Below are 11,306 nucleotides of genomic sequence, written 5' to 3'. Positions count from 1 at the left end.
TCTCATTCCCCTACTAAGAAGAAAAAAGGATTGTTCCCAGACAGTAGGTCTACAGGGAAGGCACCCCCCAAAGTGCTTTGAATGCCAACAGGAAGGACACTTCAAGTGAGATACCAAGTGTCCCAAGCAGGCACAGCTCCCCACTGGTGTGCAGTCACTGGGGTTGGCTAGTTTAGCATTTCAGGAAGAGATTGTCCCTGATAGCGTGGGGGGACAGAGTAGTGGTTAACCTACTGTCCCTGGGTGATGGGAAGATGGAGGAGAAAGCCCACAGACCTAATAATATTAGAAAGTGCAGGCAGTTGGTCACCATCAATGGCCAGGCTCAAACCTTCCTTATTAATATATATTAGTCACCCCTAAGTGGGTCTTGGACAGCCCAGGGACAGGGTACAGTGTACTTATAAAATAGGGCATTTACTTTTATATTTTACATCTCCTGGTAGTGAACAACTCTTAAATTCATTTTTCACTACTGCAAAGCCTATCCCTCTCATAGGATAACATTGGGATTACCTTATTACATTTTATAAGTGCAATTTTCAAATGAGAAGAGATGGGACCCCCGAGTTTGGTGTCTCTGAAATCACAATTTAAAATCACAATTTATGGCAAAGACAGATTTTAAATTGTAAATCTGAAAATGCCACCTTTAGAAAGTTGGTATTTTCTTTCTTTAGCCAATTGGTGCCTTCTGCCTGTTTCTGAATACACATCTGGGTGACAGCTGGGCTGTGTGCATTCCCTCTAGACAGCTACACACAAAGAGAGCTTAGGTTTGACTTAATGGGACATCAACACCCTAATGGGAAAATCTGGGCAAAATGGGAGGGCGGAGCTGACACTTACACCTGAATTGGCTGTGTCCTGTCCCCATACAAAGGGCTGCATACCCCTCTGTAGTCAGTCTAGAGCCAGGACAGGAAGGGCAGTGACTCTGTGCATTTTAAAGTCATCTCTTTGAATTCTCCCCCAATTAAAAGGCACAGTTAGGTATAGGTACTGGACCCCTGGCACCACCAAGTCAGTACACTTCTGGACATGGGCATACTCTGCCAGGAAGGACTGCTGGTCTGATGAAAGGATGCCACTCTGCTGGACTCCTGCTCTGATGTGCTGCCCTCCTTGCCTGGGAGTGGGAAGGACTGGATCTGCCTCTCTCCAACCCAGAAGCAAAGTGACTCAAAAGGGCTTGCTGGCTTGCCTCTTTTTTTTGAAGTCTCAAGTACATCAAAGGCTTTTATCTGACCCGCTACAGTACTTGGACTCTGCCATCTGTGAGTCTTGCGTAAGTGATACTAACCCAATCCTGGAACATTGAGTATAAAGTGCTGCTCCAGGAAAAATCCATGCATCATGCTTTCAGGCCACTCGGAACCAGCGCATTCCCACCGACGATGATGCATCACCACCCCTGCGAGGCTCAAGCACATTGCATCGACAACTGTGCGGCGCATCGCCTCCATTTCCGATGCATCTTCGACTTTGCACGGCTCCGATCCGATGCATCACCTTTCTCTTGTGATTCAACCACGACGCATTGCCTCTTTGCTTCACTCATCTTGGCTCCTTCAACAACGCAACTGAGGTAATTTGCAGCGGGCCAATGCTGGTCACTATATCCGACCTGCGCTCCATTGCGGATGACCTAAAGTTTTGAAATTGTTCCAGTCTAGCACATCCAGATGGCGGCAGTTGGCTCTTTATGCTTTTGAACAGTACTTTTAAGTTTAATGTATACAAATGTATATCTCCGGTTATATTTATTGGAATTTAGTCACTTTGGCAATAATTTTATGTTCAGCTTTGCACTAAAAAATAACAAAAAGTAGAAGTCTCCTCCTTTTTTTAATCTTCCACAGTGAGGATACCCGGTCCTCCATACAATGGTTTATTTTCCCCTGCCATATTTGAAACTCAGTTTGTGTGTTTAAATCATTCCCTACGGGGGCGTGGTTTGGACGCCGAGAGAGATGGCGGCTCTGTGATTCTCTCTGCCCGTGCGGAGGCCGTAAAGCGAACTTGGAACGAGTACCACCACTCCAGCACCGACACAAACGGAAGAATCTGCAACCGGAATGTGAGAGGAGCAGATTGAGGGCACGATCGACGATTTCTACCCAGGGGAAGTCGAGTTTTGGCTGCTCCGAGGATTCCGCTCCGGTGGCTGCCGGGCTGCAGTGAGCGAAGGCAGACGAAGGACCGCGTGATTGCCCAGGATGTCGGCAAACGAAATGTGAGGATCCTGAACGGAGTCAGGACGGACGGACTGCTGAGGGCTCCGGTGGTAAACCGAGTCTTTTGAAAGAAAGCGTGAAGGGAATCGTGAGTACTGTACCCGATCTCTGGTAAAATAAGAACTGTACAGATGGGTGATTGCTGCTCGCGCTCACACAAGATGGCGGCTTATTGTATTTTAACGGTGACTCGATATTCCCCATCGTAGCACATCGGCTCAGACACTGCTGTTACCGGCATATATTATGAGGGGAAGGAAGTGAAGGAAATTCACCCATAGGAGTGGTAGCGGCCGGGAAATGTAAATTTTGGAGAGTTTTGACTGCATTTGGCAATATTACCAAGCTTAGAAGAAAATGCAGGTTCATGGTTCCAAATCAGAAACGGCATTGCTAAAAAGACTGTGATCACTGCAATTCGTATATTACAAGTACTGTGTGCTGGATAAAAGCCATGGAAGCAATATTTGGAGATTTGTGATCTGCAACTGAGCCATGTGCTACACCAGGAGGCTAGAAAAGGAATTTCAGTGAATGCTTGGATGTAGGTCTCTGGGGCTAGCGCCTACTGCACGCCGCTATTGAGGATAAAGCAATGTCTAGACCAACAAAGTGGCTCTACTAGTGCAAGGCTTTACATGCACGTGGTGGCTCCTAAAATGGCGACGCAGGCTTCCACCCTAATTTGAGAAGCGCGCATTTCATCACGGTGTCTGAACAAGGTCAAGAAGCAAACAGATAGGTTGACTATCGCTCCGGCTCCTGGGTGGTCCTGAATGGTTATTGGGCGTTCACTGGTATCAGGCTAGAAAAAAGGACGGGAAGTCCGGCAACTACGAGTACTCCATAAAGGGCAACTACAATTACAGGAAGACCACTGTAAACGATCAGTCAGTCTACGCCACGAGCAGTCATGGCAGATAACAAAGAACTAGTGAAAAGCTTAAAGAGGCTTAAGTCTGATCTGCCTTCGCCCGGCAAAGGAAGGAAAGATAATCCGGATCCGATAGAAATGATACTTAACAGACTAGACGAAGTAAGGGATCTGGCGAAAGTGACCAAAGAGGAAGTAGCAGCGATCAGACAAGATAATCGCGACACCAATGCAAAACTGTTAGAAGCAGAGTCAAGGATTAGCAAACTCGAGGATATGGAAGTCAAGTCCTGCAACGCCATAAAACGTCTATGTATAGCTGCGGACCAAACGACACGGAAACTCGCTGAGTTGGAAGACAGGAATAGAAGGGGGAATCTACACATTTTTGGTATTCCAGAAGGTTCGGAGGATCAACATGGGAACTGTGTGGCCTTTCTTGAATCCTGGTTCACCCAAGCTACTAACATGACTTTCCTGCACCCGTTGGAATTTGATAGGGCCCATAGAGTGCCGGGCAGGATAACTAAAAATCAAAAAGGCCCTAGAGCTATTGTTTGTAAGCCACTACGTTACCAGCATGTAGAACAAATTCTCACCTTCATGCGGAAAAACAATCATATTCTGTGGATATCTGCTAAGATCTACATTTCGCAGGACTACAGTAAAGAAACGGTGGACGTCAGGAAGGCGTTCTTGGCGCTCCGACCGCTGTTGAAGAAAAGGGGCTTCCAATATGGTTTCGTAGGTCCAGCAAAGTATCGTGTGATTATTCAAGGTTCTCCACACATTTTTTCAGATCCCCTGAAACTGAAACGTATGCTAGATGGCCCTGAGGACTTAGATATGGAGACCAACAATCCCGAAAGTCCAACAGACCAGGCCTCGGCCTCAGGTTACAAGTGAAGGATCTTCGTATTTCACACAATTTTCTTATGTGCTCCTCTTCCTCGTTGTGGAAGGGTATTGAATGTACTAGACTCGGCTCAAACTCTATTACCATTGAATGTCCTGGTTATGAGTGCAACTGTTATCGATCTTTTGTCTAAGGAAAATGTCTCTACTATTGCCTACTAGTATAGCGATCTTCGAACAATGGGATTCTGACTACGAGTTGTTACGTTTAACATGTTTCATCATATAGGCCTACGTCAGTTGGTAATGTTGTTGTTTTTGTAACTCGCACACACCAGCAGGAAGCCATGATACCTACACTTCTTCTCAAGAAGTCTCTGAATTGCGATATATGTGCTAGGTTACTAGATGCTGGTTTACCGTGGTTACCTCAGTTAGCAGCAAACCTCGAGTCTGCTGCAATTGTTCATATGTTCCAAACTTTTATGAATGTGTTCCCGCACGGGGAGGATGCATTGCACCCTCTCTCCAATCACCATGCCTACTACGTACAGGTGGGGTGGGAAGGGTGGGGGGTTGAGGGGATTAGGGGTCGGGTTGTGTGTTCTAAGTTTTTTAGTTTTGTTTCTTCCTCATGCTTGCATATTCTTTACTGCATTAATGCTTGATGGTGAGGAAGGTTATGGACTCTACTTTCGTTCATATGCCCTTTTCAGACCTCAGGTTGTTGTCTCACTGGCATGCTGCTGTTGGTACCAAATGACGGATATAATTATCAATATGAAGCTTCGATTGACTGTTCACACATAATACAGTTAGTACTCCAATGGGAGTGTGTAATGTGGACAAACTGAGGATATTATCTCTCAATGTTAAAGGTCTGAACCAACCTGTCAAGAGACAAAAAATTTTAGACTATATACGGAGATTGAAAGGTGACATTGTATTACTACAGGAGACGAAGCTTGAGGCTAAGCAGTTCTATCACCTGAGGAATAAGTTTTACAATGAGGTTGTGGGCGCAGAGGCTGTGCACAAAAAGAATGGTGTTTTAATACTTGTTGCGAAGAAATCAAAGGTAGAGCTTTTGTCTTCCGAAGTGAGTGACGACGGGAGGTGGGTTACGGCCAAACTAAGTAGGGATAATACAGTGTTTTATTTTACGAACATCTATGCCCCTAACGCCAATGACCTCAAATTCTGGGAGGATCTGAATAAGCATATTGAAAATATCCCGGATAATGTTGTTCACATACTGGCTGGGGATTTTAATCTTCCGATGGATGCAACGTTGGATAGGGATTCCCACTGTCCCTTCAAAACTAGTAAATCTCATAAAGCCTTCCTCAATCTATGTCAACGCTTTCACTTAGTGGATGCGTGGAGGCTTCAGAACCCTACAGGGAGGGACTATACTTTTTACTCTGCCCCACACGACTCATATTCCCAGATTGACTACATCCTCATAACACAGAATGGGGTTCCTAGAATAGAGTCTACTACCATAGAACCTTGTGTAATATCTGATCACTCTTGCATCTCCTTATCCATTGCAAATGTCAAATCCTCATCTCGTCAGACGTCTTGGCGCCTGAACGATGAAATCCTAAGTAATGATCAACACCGGTCCACAATACAAGCTTCAATCGCTTCTTATTTACAGATTAACAAAGAGGGGGACACAACTGATCTCATTAGATGGGATGCCTTGATAAGTACCATACGGGGGGTATGTATCAAAATCAGATCAGCAATGAACAAAAACTATAATGCGAAGTTGGAATCTTTGGAGAGTGAAATTATAGACCTTGAGAGTAAGCATTTGAGGGATAGGGATGATATGTCTCTTTATGCCTTGGCGAATAAAATATACAAATACAATAAAATAATTAGTGACAGAGCGGGAGTTTGGCTTGACAAAAGACGGAGATTTAAGCTTTGTGAGTCTAATAGAGCCTAGCCTCGTACTTGAAGTTCAAGGTACAGAAGAATTCTATTAGCGTCATTAAAGATTCTTTAGGGACTTCACACTCAGAACCAGACAAGATAACAGAGGTGTTTAGGGTATTCTATGAAGACCTTTATGCAAAGAATAAAACAGTGGAAGAGGACAGGATTAAGAATTACTTGGATGAATGTGATCTTCCACAGCTCTCTGCTAAGGACCAGGTTAGTCTCAACGGCCCGATTAATGCTCTAGAAGTAGAAAATGCAATTAAAAGTCTGAAATCAGGAAAGGCTCCAGGCCCGGATGGCTTTACGGCTAAATTCTACAAAACCTTCCCCTCTCTACTAGTTGAACTCCTACTAAATCTATTTCAGGTGAAGTCAGAGGCACTCTAGCAGAGGCAATAATCGCAGTACTTCCCAAAGAAGGGAAAGATCCGTCGCTCCCGAAAAATTATAGACCTATTTCACTAATTAATATAGACTGTAAGATCCTGGCTATGATACTTTCCGCCCACCTTCAGAAGGTCCTTCCCCAGTTAGTCAACCCATCTCAAGCTGGCTTCCTTAAAAATAGGTTGTCTAGTGACAATACAAGGATTCTGGCACATGTGCTAGAAAAAGCAAAATTCCTAGACACGCCTACAGTGGCAATAACGTTGGATGCCGAAAAGGCCTTTGACAAGGTTGACTGGTCCTTCCTTGAAGCAGTCCTTTACAAATCTAACTTAGGGGAAACATTTACACGACTGGTAATGTCCCTATACTGCTGCCCATCGGCAAGAGTTAGGGCGGGTGGATCTTTCTTCACTGATTTCTGTTTAAAGTAAGGCACGAGGCAGGGGTGCCCCCTATCTCCTTCACTGTTTTTACTGGCAATTGAGCCATTCTTATATCATATAAGAAATGATCCTAACATCGCAGGCATACCATTTGGGGATTGCACGGTCAAATTAACAGCATATGCGGACGACGTGCTTGTTCTCTCTGAGAGAGCTGAGGAGGCCATACCTGCACTTATGTCGGATATTGAGGATTTTTCCAAGGTCTCTGGCTATAAGCTCAATAAAGACAAAACGGTGGTCAAACTCCTGAACAATATAGGTAATAAAGGGATTATAGGGGACTCGGGTCTTACATGGCAGCCCAAGTGCTTTAAATACCTGGGGTTGGACTTCGATAAAGATTTGGTCTCCACTCTAAAATCTTAATGAAGAATTGACTCTAAAAAAGATATCCACACTGCTGGAAGGTTGGTCTCCAAAATTCCTCTCCTGGTGGGGTAGGGCGGAGATGCTCAAAATGATGTCGACTGCGTTGGTTAACTATTTGGCCAGCATGCTCCCTATGACGTTCTCGAATAACTTTGTTGCTAGGGTAGATCAGCTTTTTGGTAGCTTCCTGTGGCGGGGTAAGAAAGCCAGGATATCTCTAAAGAAGCTTCAATTGGCAAAAGATAAAGGCGGCCTGGGTCTGCCTTCGTTCAGGAACTATCAAACAGCCTTTCTTTGTAAACAAGGTGCTCAATGGTTAACAAAATCCCCGATCTATACACCTATATGGATTAATATTGAGAAATCACTAGTGGGCCATGCTCCTCTTGAATCCTTGCTCACTATGGACCTGTCGCACTTACCACACTCCAAATATATAATGCTAAATACCAGGCGGGCCCTGCTTAGACTTGACCAAACACATAAAACTAATCTGACATTCACTAAATCATCTTTTATGTCCCTATGGAGAAATCCCTACCTCAAGCATAAGGGCAACGGACTCTTCTGGGAATCATGGACCAAGAAGGCATTAACTTAGCGAGAGATCTGTACGATGATAAAGATCCGCTCCCGTTCTCAACCTTGCAGCAGAAGTTTGATCTTACTCCAATGGATTTTTATGGTTTCCTGAAAATCAAGGCGGCATTATCTGCCCGTAATTTCTCACCCTATATACCATGGCTAATAACTCATTTCCCACATCTTATGTACGCAGGTAACTTCGTTTCTAAGGTATATAAACTATTATTACCATTGCCCAAGAAAGCTCACAGAAATGTGGAAGTGAGATGGGAAGCTGAACCGAATTCCACAGAAATAGTTTTTGACTGGGACATGATTCATAAGACTGCCCTTGCCCATAAAGTATCACCCATCCTTTTCCAGACAAAATATATGCTCATAAATAGGTCGTTTTGGACTCCAGAAAAGCTATTTAAATGTAACTTAAGAGACTCACCGGCATGCTGGAACTGCCAATCAGGTTCTGGTGATCTTGCCCACATGCTATTCAACTGTCCCTCACTAAGAGAGTACTGGGGGAAAATATTTGAATGCATTCATCACGTATTCAAGATAAGACCTGTACAGGATTTTGTATATGCATTTCTAGGGGCGCTTGACTCACGACTATCAAGTGACCAAGATCGCCAGCTTTTGGATTTAATGCTAACATTGGCATGTAAGGTGGTTTTGTGCAAATGGAAATGTACAAATGAGGTAAACTTCAAAATCTGACAGGAATGGTTATCATTTCTGAGAGGAGCTAATAATCAGGCATTACAGGCATCTACGTGGTGTCCATCCAATAGGAAGCTGTGGAAATCATTAGACGCGTCTTCATTTCATTATGAGCCACCTTGATGCATTGTATGTCGATCTTGTTACAGTGACCTGTGGTACCTGAGAGTACGTTTGTGATTCTATGCTAGAGTCCTATCTGCTACATCCACACATTGAGTGTTCTGCATGTTTATGCACGTATATGTACACGAGACAAGCAAGAGTTGATTTTCTTTTATTATTTGCCTTTCTGTAATTGTCCATCAATAACTGCATCGTTTCACTTTTGTAATGGAAGAATTGTTGTACTGTCTTTACTTTTGGTTTGCTACTTCAATAAAAATGACCTGAAATAAAAAAAATTTAATAAAATCATTCACTACACCAGGCAGCTGATACACTGATACATCAAATGTTAAAGGTGTTGGATGCAGCAGTGCTACTTTTGTAAGCTTCCTTCTCTCCTTATAAAAGCTCTAAGCACAGAGTGGCCTTTTGAAGACAAAATGAAGGGCTGTTTTTTACATAAAGCTCCTAAGCTCCAACTCATCTGACTTTATTCTAGATAGGCCATGTCGCCAGTTTATATAATGGAAGTTGCCATTTTAGATCATGGAGGTCACCATATTTTTCCATTCATGCAGAAATATTATCATGTCCGCCATTTGATGCAGATGTCGTCTGACCTTAATCTTCCTAAGAAACGTGAAAGTGTCAGGTCATCTGAAGGATGACATAGCTATAACACCTGATGCGACATAAGTCTGGGTAAAGTGTCTGCATGTCACCATGTCTTGGTCAAATAAGAACAAAGTTTAGACATTTAGGTGAAATAATATAGTCTGAATTGATGCCCTCTTATGTCAGAAATTCCAATCTCAGATATTATTTAATGTGTAAGGATTGCCATTTGATCATTTAGTTGAGAGGTCCTTCACCCAGATTGTCTCCTCAGATTCTGCCAGAAGACAGTGTCACCTACTGCTGGTGCACTTTGAAGATGCAATATCTCACCCAGTGCTGATAGAGGTAAGTTCCAGACAGAGTCTGCTGCTTCAGCATATGTGTGCACTTTGTAGGGAACCCTTCCTTCACATCTCCACTAATAACAACAACATTAGCTGTCAACAAGGTAAGCAGTGCGTTGCTTCTCCCAAAGAAACTCCAGACTGAAGGTTGCTCTGCTCGTAATACTCTCTCAGTGTAGCGCATAGAAGCAGGTTTTCGGTTTTTAGATTTGAGAGGACATTTTAACCATGTTAGAAATGCTCATTTTATTTTTATTACTCACAACGTGCCTTCTTGCTCTTTTTTTATGATATCTTCTGTAATTGTTTTGGATGTATTGGGCAACCGTTTATTTCTGTCAAAATAATCACTTTTATTTAAAGTTAATACTCTTCTTAGTGCTGTATATGTGTCATGTTGTGAACAATTAAATATGTTTATTTCTGTTACCACAGTGCCCCGCATCCCTTTATTGAAAATGTAAGTAACCCAAAAGCAATGACTCATTTTCACCATTGCATTGGAGGGAGTTTTGCTGGGCTATAATAAAAAGTCTTTCACATTGAGCGCTGTTGCATTGAAATAAGTTCACTGGTATCATCCGTGGGTGCAAAATTAAACCTTGTAGAACAATGCCAAAGATGTAGTTTACACAACAGCTGGCGCCCAACATGTGATCTGTATCTTACGGTTATGCCTTGAGTAGTTTTTCACGATTCACTCACACTTGAACCATTATTATGTAACTACGGAGATGTCTGTAGTAATCATGGTCACCTCCTACTGGGGATAAGGAGGCACCTTTTTACATAGGGTTGGCAAGATTGAATTATAAAAGGTTATTCCCCATTCTGTGGTTTTTGTAATTCTTTGATTCTATATTCAATTGAATCCATTCACTATGGCAGCACCTATTGCGACAGGGGCCAATTACAGGGAAGCATTTATGCAACATCACAAATCTCAAGGTGTTCCCATGAGGAGGGGGCACTGACCTTTGTAATAGCTGCATAAGTGGCATTTCCCTTTTAGACATTTTAGTCATGGGTAGAGTTTGAGCCTATCGATATTGCCTCAGGCAGTTTCATGCCTACACACGGTAGACCTGCACAGTCATAATAGGGCTTACCAAGATTTGGAAACCCCTCTGACTTAACAAGATCATCAGAACTGGTTGACTGCCACACACGCACTGAAATGTCTGCCTGGAGCCTCAGAGCAGCAAAGGGACCACATGTCCATTTTTGACAGCTATACACCTGTCCATCATCCCAGCAAACTAACACTTGCTGAGGTGGTCAGGGTTTAAAAATATGCCGTCCCCTTATACAGATGACTTGTACAATTTGTACAACATACTTTGAGCACCATACCTGCTCTAGTAGCACGATATACTGCTCTTACCCAAGTACAAAGCATTAGTCCCCAGGCTAATAACGCTATCATGGGAAAGGCACTCATGAAGTGTATCCATACACTACACCCCAAGGCAAGACAAATAAAATACTGACTATGTGACTTTCTCTTGGGGTGGTGCCACCCATAGAGGAATGTAACACCTGGGGATGAATATTTGCATGCATTTACACTTATAAACATAACACACCTGCATTGGCAGTTCTTCCTGATGGACTTAAGCTGGTATAAAATGAGCATGGAGCTAATGGGAAACTTTTCCATAATTGCAGAGGTTTACACCTCTGTAGGGAGAAATACCTTAGGTACTCGACTTGTTAAACAACATTTAAAACCTAAGGTGGACACAGAAGGTTCTGTTAAACTGAAATCTGCAACAGAGAAGAATAAAAACAGAGGGACAAAGAAAAA

This window comes from Lissotriton vulgaris, chromosome 4_1 (genome assembly GCF_964263255.1).
Source record: "Lissotriton vulgaris chromosome 4_1, aLisVul1.2, whole genome shotgun sequence".
Taxonomy (NCBI): Eukaryota; Metazoa; Chordata; class Amphibia; order Caudata; family Salamandridae; genus Lissotriton; species Lissotriton vulgaris.
This window is presented reverse-complemented; position numbering follows the sequence as displayed.